The following is a 9,713-nucleotide window of genomic DNA, read 5'->3' as shown; positions in this document are numbered from 1 at the left end:
GTGCAGGGTGTAGGTACCTTCTATAACACTAGAGAGCAGTGCAGGTTGTAGTTACCTTCCTTAACACGAGAGGGTTGTGCAGGGTATAGTTACCTTCTATAACACTAGAGGGCAGTGCAGGGTATAGTTACCTTCTATAACACTCGAGGGCAGTGCAGGGTGTAGTTACCTTCTATATCACTGGAGGGCAGTGCATGGTGTAGTTACCTTAACACTAGAGGGCAGTGCAGGGTGTAGTTACCGTCTATAACACTAGAGGGTAGTGTAGGGTGTAGTTACCTTACTTAACACTAGAGGGTAGTGTAGGGTGTAGTTACCTTACTTAACACTAGAGGGCAGTGCAGGGTGTAGTTACCTTCTATAACACTGGAGGGCAGTGCAGGGTGTAGTTACCTTCTATAACACTGGAGGGCAGTGCAGGGTGTAGTTACCTTCTATAACACTAGAGGGCAGTGCAGGTTGTAGGTACCTTCTATAACACAGGAGAGCAGTGCAGGGTGTAGTTACCTTCTATAACACTCGAGGGCAGTGCAGGGTGTAGTTAGCTTCTATTTCACTAGAGGGCAGTGCAGGGTGTAGTTACCTTCTATAACACTGGAGGGCAGTGCAGGGTATAGTTACCTTCCTTAACACTGGAGGGCAGTGCAGGGTGTAGTTACCTTCCTTAACACTGGAGGGCAGTGCAGGGTGTAGTTTCCTTCTATAACACTGGAGGGCTGTGCAGGGTATAGTTACCTTCCTTAACACTGGAGGGCAGTGCAGGGTGTAGTTACCTTCCTTAACACTGGAGGGCAGTGCAGGGTGTAGTTTCCTTCTATAACACTGGAGGGCAGTGCAGGGTATGGTTACCTTCCTTAACACTAGAGGGCAGTGCAGGGTGTAGTTACCTTACTTAACACTAGAGGGTAGTGTAGGTTGTAGTTACCTTACTTAACACTAGAGGGCAGTGCAGGGTGTAGTTACCTTCTATAACACTGGAGGGCAGTGCAGGTTGTAGTTACCTTCTATAACACTAGAGGGCAGTGCAGGTTGTAGGTACCTTCTATAACACTAGAGGCTAGTGCAGGGTGTAGTTACCTTCCTTAACACTGGAGGGCAGTGCAGGGTGTAGTTACCTTCCTTAACACTGGAGGGCAGTGCAGGGTGTAGTTTCCTTCTATAACACTGGAGGGCTGTGCCGGGTATAGTTACCTTCCTTAACACTGGAGGGCAGTGCAGGGTGTAGTTACCTTCCTTAACACTGGAGGGCAGTGCAGGGTGTAGTTTCCTTCTATAACACTGGAGGGCAGTGCAGGGTATGGTTACCTTCCTTAACACTAGAGGGCAGTGCAGGGTGTAGTTACCTTACTTAACACTAGAGGGTAGTGTAGGTTGTAGTTACCTTACTTAACACTAGAGGGCAGTGCAGGGTGTAATTACCCTCTATAACACTGGAGGGCAGTGCAGGGTATAGTTACCTTCCTTAACACTGGAGGGCAGTGCAGGGTGTAGTTACCTTCCTTAACACTGGAGGGCAGTGCAGGGTGTAGTTACCTTCCTTAACACTGGAGGGCAGTGCAGGGTGTAGTTTCCTTCTATAACACTGGAGGGCAGTGCAGGGTATGGTTACCTTCCTTAACACTAGAGGGCAGTGCAGGGTGTAGTTACCTTACTTAACACTAGAGGGTAGTGTAGGTTGTAGTTACCTTACTTAACACTAGAGGGCAGTGCAGGGTGTAGTTACCTTCTATAACACTGGAGGGCAGTGCAGGTTGTAGTTACCTTCTATAACACTAGAGGGCAGTGCAGGTTGTAGGTACCTTCTATAACACTAGAGGCTAGTGCAGGGTGTAGTTACCTTCCTTAACACTGGAGGGCAGTGCAGGGTGTAGTTACCTTCCTTAACACTGGAGGGCAGTGCAGGGTGTAGTTTCCTTCTATAACACTGGAGGGCTGTGCCGGGTATAGTTACCTTCCTTAACACTGGAGGGCAGTGCAGGGTGTAGTTACCTTCCTTAACACTGGAGGGCAGTGCAGGGTGTAGTTTCCTTCTATAACACTGGAGGGCAGTGCAGGGTATGGTTACCTTCCTTAACACTAGAGGGCAGTGCAGGGTGTAGTTACCTTACTTAACACTAGAGGGTAGTGTAGGTTGTAGTTACCTTACTTAACACTAGAGGGCAGTGCAGGGTGTAGTTACCCTCTATAACACTGGAGGGCAGTGCAGGGTATAGTTACCTTCCTTAACACTGGAGGGCAGTGCAGGGTGTAGTTACCTTCCTTAACACTGGAGGGCAGTGCAGGGTATGGTTACCTTCCTTAACACTAGAGGGCAGTGCAGGGTGTAGTTACCTTACTTAACACTAGAGGGTAGTGTAGGTTGTAGTTACCTTACTTAACACTAGAGGGCAGTGCAGGGTGTAGTTACCCTCTATAACACTGGAGGGCAGTGCAGGGTGTAGTTACCTTCTATAACACTGGAGGGCAGTGCAGGGTGTAGTTACCTTCTATAACACTAGAGGCTAGTGCAGGGTGTAGTTACCTTCCTTAACACGAGAGGGTCGTGCAGGGTGTAGTTACCTTCTATAACACAGGAGAGCAGTGCAGGGTGTAGTTACCTTCTATAACACTAGAGGACAGTGCATTTGTAGTTACCTTCTCTAACACTAGAGGGCAGTGCAGGGTTTGGGTACCTTGTATAACACTAGAGGGCAGTGCAGGGTGTAATTACCTTCTCTAACACTCGAGGGCAGTGCAGGGTGTAGTTACCTTCTATAACACTAGAGGGCAGTGCAGGGTGTAGTTACCTTCCTTAACACGAGAGGGTCGTGCAGGGTGTAGTTACTTTCTATAACACAGGAGGGCAGTGCAGGGTGTTGTTACCTTCCTTAACACAAGAGGGTCGTGCAGGTTGTAGTTACCTTCTATAACACAGGAGGGCAGTGCAGGGTGTAGTTACCTTCTATAACACTAGAGGACAGTGCATTTGTAGTTACCTTCTCTAACACTAGAGGGCAGTGCAGGGTGTAGGTACCTTCTATAACACTAGAGGGCAGTGCAGGGTGTAGTTAACTTCTATAACACTAGAGGGCAGTGCATGGTGTAGTTACCTTAATTAACACGAGAGGGCAGTGCAGGGTGTAGTTACCTTCTATAACACTGGAGGGCAGTGCAGGGTGTAGTTACCTTCTATAACACTGGAGGGCAGTGCAGGGTATAGTTACCTTCCTTAACACTAGAGGGCAGTGCAGGGTTTGGGTACCTTGTATAACACTAGAGGGCAGTGCAGGGTGTAGTTACCTTCTATAACACTAGAGGGTAGTGTAGGGTGTAGTTACCTTCCTTAACACTAGAGGGTCGTGCGGTGTGTAGTTACCTTCTATAACACTAGAGGGCAGTGCAGGGTGTAGTTACCTTCTATAACACTGGAGGGCAGTGGAGGGTGTAGTTACCTTCTATAACACTAGAGGGCAGTGCAGGGTGTAGTTACCTTCTATAACACTAGAGGGCAGTGCATGGTGTAGTTACCTTCTATAACACTAGAGGACAGTGCATTTGTAGTTACCTTCTCTAACACTAGAGGGCAGTGCAGGGTTTAGGTACCTTCTATAACACTAGAGGGCAGTTACCTTCTCTAACACTAGAGGGGCAGGGTGTAGTTACCTTCTCTAACACTAGAGGGGCAGTGTGTAGTTACCTTCTCTAACACTAGAGGGCAGTGCAGTGTGTAGTTACCTTCTACAACACTAGAGGGCAGTGCAGGTTGTAGTTACCTTCTATAACACTAGAGGGCAGTGCAGGGTGTAGTTACCTTCTATAACACTAGAGGGCAGTGCAGGGTGTAGTTACCTTCTATATTTCACTCAGTTGATAAGGAAGTTTAACAAATTTGGATTTGTTTTCTAATTCTTTGTGGGTCTGTGTAATCTGAGGGAATTATTTGTTTCTAACATGGTCATATATTGGGCAGGAGGTTAGGAAGTGCAGCTCAGTTTCCACCTCATTTTCTGGGCAGTGTGCACATAGCATGTCTTTCTTGAGAGCCATGTCTGCCTACGGCGGCCTTTCTCAATATCAAGGCTATGCTCACTGTACATTGTCAAAGATTTCCTTATTTGTGGGTCAATCAGGGTCAGTCAGGAATTCTGCCACTGTGTAATCTCTGTTTAGGGCCAAATAGCATTCTAGTTTGCTCTGTTTTTTTGTTAATTCTTTCCAACGTTCCAAGTATTGATCTTCTTATTGGGTCTAATTGTGTTGCTGTCCTGGGGCTCTGTGGGGTATGTTTGTGTTTGCCAGCAGAGCCCCAGGACCGGCTTGCTTAGGGGACTCTTCCCCAGGTTCATCTCTCTGTAGGTGATGGCTTTGTAATGGAAGGTTTGGGAATCGCTTCCCTTTGGGGGGGTTGTAGTATTTCATCGTTGTGGCAGTGCATTATAATGCTGAAACATGAGGTGATGGCAGCGGATGAATGGCACGACAATGGCCCTCAGGATTACGTTAACGTACAGTGGGGCAAAAAAGTATTTAGTCAGCCACCAATTGTGCAAGTTCTCCCACTTAAAAAGATGAGAGGCCTGTAATTTCCATCGTTGGTACACTTCAACTATGAAAGACAAAATTAGGGAAAAAAATCCAGCAAATAACATAGTAGGATTTTTAATGAATATATTTGCAAATTATGGTGGAAAATAAGTATTTGGTCACCTACAAACAAGCAAGATTTCTGGCTCTCACAGACCTGTAACTTCTTCTTTAAGAGGCTCCTCTGTTCTCCACTCATTACCTGTATTAATGGCACTTGTTTGAACTTGTTATCAGTATAAAAGACACCTGTCCACAACCTCAAACAGTCACACTCCAAACTCCACTATGGACAAGACCAAAGAGCTGTCAAAGGACACCAGAAACAAAATTGTAGACCTGCACCAGGCTGGGAAGACTGAATCTGCAATAGGTAAGCAGCTTGGTTTGAAGAAATCAACTGTGGGAGCAATTATTAGAAAATGGAAGACATACAAGATCACTGATAATCTCCCTCGATCTGGGGCTCCACGCAAGATCTCACCCCGTGGGATCAAAATGATCACAAGAACGGTGAGCAAAAATCCCAGAACCACACGGGGGGACCTAGTGAATGACCTGCAGAGAGCTGGACCAAAGTAACAAAGCCTACCATCAATAACACACTACAGGGACTCAAATCCTGCAGTGCCAGACGTGTCCCCTGCTTAAGCCAGTACATGTCCAGGCCCGTCTGAAGTTTGCTAGAGAGCATTTGGATGATACAGAAGAAGATTGGGAGAATGTCATATGGTCAGATGAAACCAACATATAACTTTTTGGTAAAAACTCAACTCGTCGTGTTTGGAGGACAAAGAATGCTGAGTTGCATCCAAAGAACACCATACCTACTGTGAAGCATGGGGTGGAAACATCATGCTTTGGGGCTGTTTTCCTGCAAAGGGACCAGGACGACTGATCCGTGTAAAGGAAAGAATGAATGGGGCCATGTATTGTGAGATTTTGAGTGAAAACCTCCTTCCACCAGCAAGGGCATTGAAGATGAAACGTGGCTGGGTCTTTCAGCATGACAATGATCCCAAACACATCGCCCGGGCAACGAAGGAGTGGCTTCGTAAGAAGCATTTCAAGGTCCTGGAGTGGCCTAGCCTGTCTCCAGATCTCAACCCCATAAAACATCTTTGGAGGGACTTGAAATTCTGTGTTGCCAAGCAACAGCCCCAAAACATCACTGCTCTAGAGGAGATCAGCATGAAGGAATGTGCCAAAATACCAGCAACAGTGTGTGAAAACCTTGAGAAGACTTACAGAAAACGTTTGACCCCTGTCATTGCCAACAAAAGGTATATAACAAATTATTGAGATAAACTTTTGTTATTGACCAAATACTTATTTTCCACCATAATTTACAAATAAATTCATTAAAAATCCTACAATGTGATCTTCTGGATTTTTTTTCTTATTTTGTCTGTCAGAGTTGAAGTGTACCTATAATGAGAATTACAGGCCTCTCTCATCTTTTTAAGGGGATAACTTGCACAATTGGTGGCTGACTAAATACTTTTTGCCCCACTATATCTCTCTGCATTGAAATTGCCATTGATAAAATGCAATTGTGTTCGTTGTCCGTAGCTTATGCCTGCCCTCACCATAACGCCACCGCCATCATGGGGCACTCTGTTCTAGGGCTGTGGCGTTCATGACATTTTGTCAGCCAGTGATTGTCAAGCAAATAACTGCAGGTCTCACGGTAATTTACCATTAATTAACATGCAGTGTTTTCGGAAAGTATTCAGACCCCTTGACTTTTTCCACATTTTGTTACGTTACAGCCTTTATATATTATGAAAAATACAATTGAACATAAATGAAAAAAATGTAAATTATATTTACTCCAAACGATTTGAGGGAGTGCACACATGCGGCTATTCTGAGTTGATCCGTTAACAAAGAAACAGGTTCCCCTATATACTTATGTTACCCTGCCTGTGAGCTTATAGTAGACACTCCAAGGTGAAAGGTGAATTGTAATCCTGTCAACAAGTTTACAGTATTTTTGCTTTGTTTTTATTCCTCTCCACTTCAACTTTTCATATTTATTTCCCATGGGGCCCCCTAGTGGCTGGAATACAATGTATGTATACAGGTGTACCGTTAGAGATAGGGGGCAATATTTTCACCTTGGATGAATTGCGTGCCCATAGTGAACTGCATCAAAATCTGTCCTAAATTGCTAATACATGCATATTATTATTAATATTGGATAGAAAACACTCTGAAGTTTCTAAAACCGTTTGAATTATGTCTGTGAGTAGAACAGAACTCACAGGGCAGGCAATCTTCCAAACAAGTTTTGAAATCCTGAAAGTTGGGTCAACTTTGACTTCATTGCCCCCTCCCTTCCCAACACGTTATGGATCTGGATACACTTCCTACGTCTTCCACTAGATGTCCTCATTCAGTAGAAAGTGTAATGGAGCATTTGCTGTGAACTTTGACCTAATGGGAGGGAAAATAGTCGGTGTCGCAAGAGAATGTTATGGCGCATTTCTCTTTGAGTGCTACGGCTGTTCCAATCAGCCCCAGATGAAAACGATCCGGTTGGAATGTTATTGGATATTTATGATTATACCATCCTGAAGATTGATTCTGCATTTAGTTTGACCAGTTTTTTCGACCTGTAATATGTCTTTTGGAAGTTTTCATGCAAGTTATCATGGACCAGAAGTCATTTTTTGGGCATGTGAGCTGAAAGTGACAACAAATGCTGCTACTTGGACACTAGTATTGAACATTATGGAACAAAACGATCATCAAAAGGTAAGGGAATATTTGTTGTAATTTTGTATTTCTGTTGACTCCAACATGGCGGAGAAATGTTGTTACGTCTGAGCGCCGTCTCAGATTATTGCAATGTTAGGCTTTTTCCGTAACGTAAAAAACAATGTGACACAGCGGTTGCATTAAAGAACCATTGTATCTTTAATTATATGATGAGTATTTGATGAGTATTTCTGTTATCTGGCGTAGCATTCTATAATTCCTCCGGATATTTTGGAGGAATTTCTGAACATGGCATCAATGTAAACCGAGATTTATGGATATAAAAATGCATATTATCGAACAAAACATAAATGTACTGTGTAACATGTCATATGACTGTCATCTGATGAAGATTTTCAAGAGGTTAGTGATTGATTTTATTTTAATCCTGCTTTTTGTGATTTTATCTTTTGCTGGAAAAACTGGCTACGTTTTTTCTTTGGTTTGGTGGTGGTCTAACATAAATATATGTTGTGTTTTCGCCGTAAAATATTTAAAAAATCTGACATGCTGGGTAGATGAACAAGGTGTTTATCTTTCATTTGAGGTCTTGGACTTGTTAATGTGTGGAGGTTAAATATTTCTAAAGAATATTTTTGCATTCCCTGCGCCACCATGTCAGCTGAACGGGGGGGGGGTGGAGTTCCCTGAGGGATCCCTTACAACACCCTCCCATCAAAATGTTAATGTTATCCAAAACATTTCACTGGCCCCAAAACAAAATCAGAGGACATAAGTCATGAGAACACCTGAGAAAGCTGAACTACCAGCCATATAACATGTCTACCTGTATGGACAAAGACCAACACGCACCATTATCATGCTGGGATTAGTTAAGGTTCAGAAAACATCTGATCATCTCTAGTTGCTATCCTGATAAGAGCTTGGCAGAGCTAAAGTGTTATAGATTAGAATGTTTCTGGGCCTCCTGTGCAGGGATGAATGGCAGGGCAACGTCATGTGTGACCCCAATGAATTAGTGTCCACTTCATAGTCTCTGAGCCTATGGGGTCTCCCGAGGACAGGCTGGCACTCCTTCACAGTGAAGTTTCTATCATTCTTACCTTGTTCCTCACTATTATCACATACTAGCTGTGTACTACACTGTCTGCTCTCTTCACTCCCTTCGGGACCTGTTTATGAATACTAGTTAAGAATCCTCGTCTGCGCTCCCAGACTCAGTGCTCTCAGCATTTTGTTGCTTTTGCTGTGGTAGTTCCCTTCTCCACAGACCTCAATGCTGGAATGGTTCCCAACTCCACAGACCTCTACGCTGGGGTTGTTCCCTTTTCCACAGTCATCTATCCTGGGGTGGTTCCCTTCTCCACAGTCCTCTATCCTGGGGTGGTTCCCTTCTCCACAGTCCTCTATCCTGGGGTGGTTCCGTTCTCCACAGTCCTCTATGATGGGGTGGTTCCCTTCTCCACAGTCCTCTATCCTGGGGTGGTTCCCTTCTCCACAGTCCTCTATGCTGGGGTGGTTCCCTTCTCCACAGTCCTCTATCCTGGGGTGGTTCCCTTCTCCACAGTCCTCTATCCTGGGGTGGTTCCCTTCTCCACAGTCCTCTATCCTGGGGTGGTTCCCTTCTCCACAGTCCTCTATGCCGGGGTGGTTCCCTTCTTCACAGTCCTCTATCCTGAGGTGGTTCCCTTCTCCACAGTCCTCTATCATGGGGTGGTTCCCTAATCCACAGTCCTCTATCCTGGGGTGGTTCCCTTCTCCACAGTCCTCTATCCTGGGGTGGTACCCTTCTCCACAGTCCTCTATGCTGGGGTGGTTCCCTTCTCCACAGTCCTCTATCCTGGGGTGGTTCCCTTCTCCAAGGTCCTCTATCCTGGGGTGGTTCCCTTCTCCACAGTCCTCTATCCTGGGGTGGTTCCCTTCTCCACAGTCCTCTATCCTGGGGTGGTTCCCTTCTCCACAGTCCTCTATACTGAGGTGGTTCCCTTCTCCACAGTCCTCTATCCTGGGGTGGTTCCCTTCTCCACAGTCCTCTATCCTGGGGTGGTTCCCTTCTCCACAGTCCTCTATCCTGGGGCGGTTCCCTTCTCCACAGTCCTCTATCATGGGGTGGTTCCCTTCTCCACAGTCCTCTATCCTGGGGTGGTTCCCTTCTCCACAGTCCTCTATCCTGGGGTGGTTCCCTCCTCCACAGTCCTCTATCCTGGGGTGGTTCCCTTCTCCACAGACCTCTATGCTGGGGTGGTTCCCTTCTCCACAGTCCTCTATCCTGGGGTGGTTCCCTTCTCCAAGGTCCTCTATCCTGGGGTGGTTCCCTTCTACACAGTCCTCTATCCTGGGGTGGTTCCCTTCTCCACAGTCCTCTATCCTGGGGTGGTTCCCTTCTCCACAGTCCTCTATGCTGGGGTGGTTCCCTTCTCCACAGT

The sequence above is a fragment of the Oncorhynchus masou genome, unplaced genomic scaffold, assembly GCF_036934945.1.
Source record: "Oncorhynchus masou masou isolate Uvic2021 unplaced genomic scaffold, UVic_Omas_1.1 unplaced_scaffold_1255, whole genome shotgun sequence".
Classification (NCBI taxonomy): Eukaryota; Metazoa; Chordata; class Actinopteri; order Salmoniformes; family Salmonidae; genus Oncorhynchus; species Oncorhynchus masou.
Note: the sequence above shows the minus strand (reverse complement) of the source record.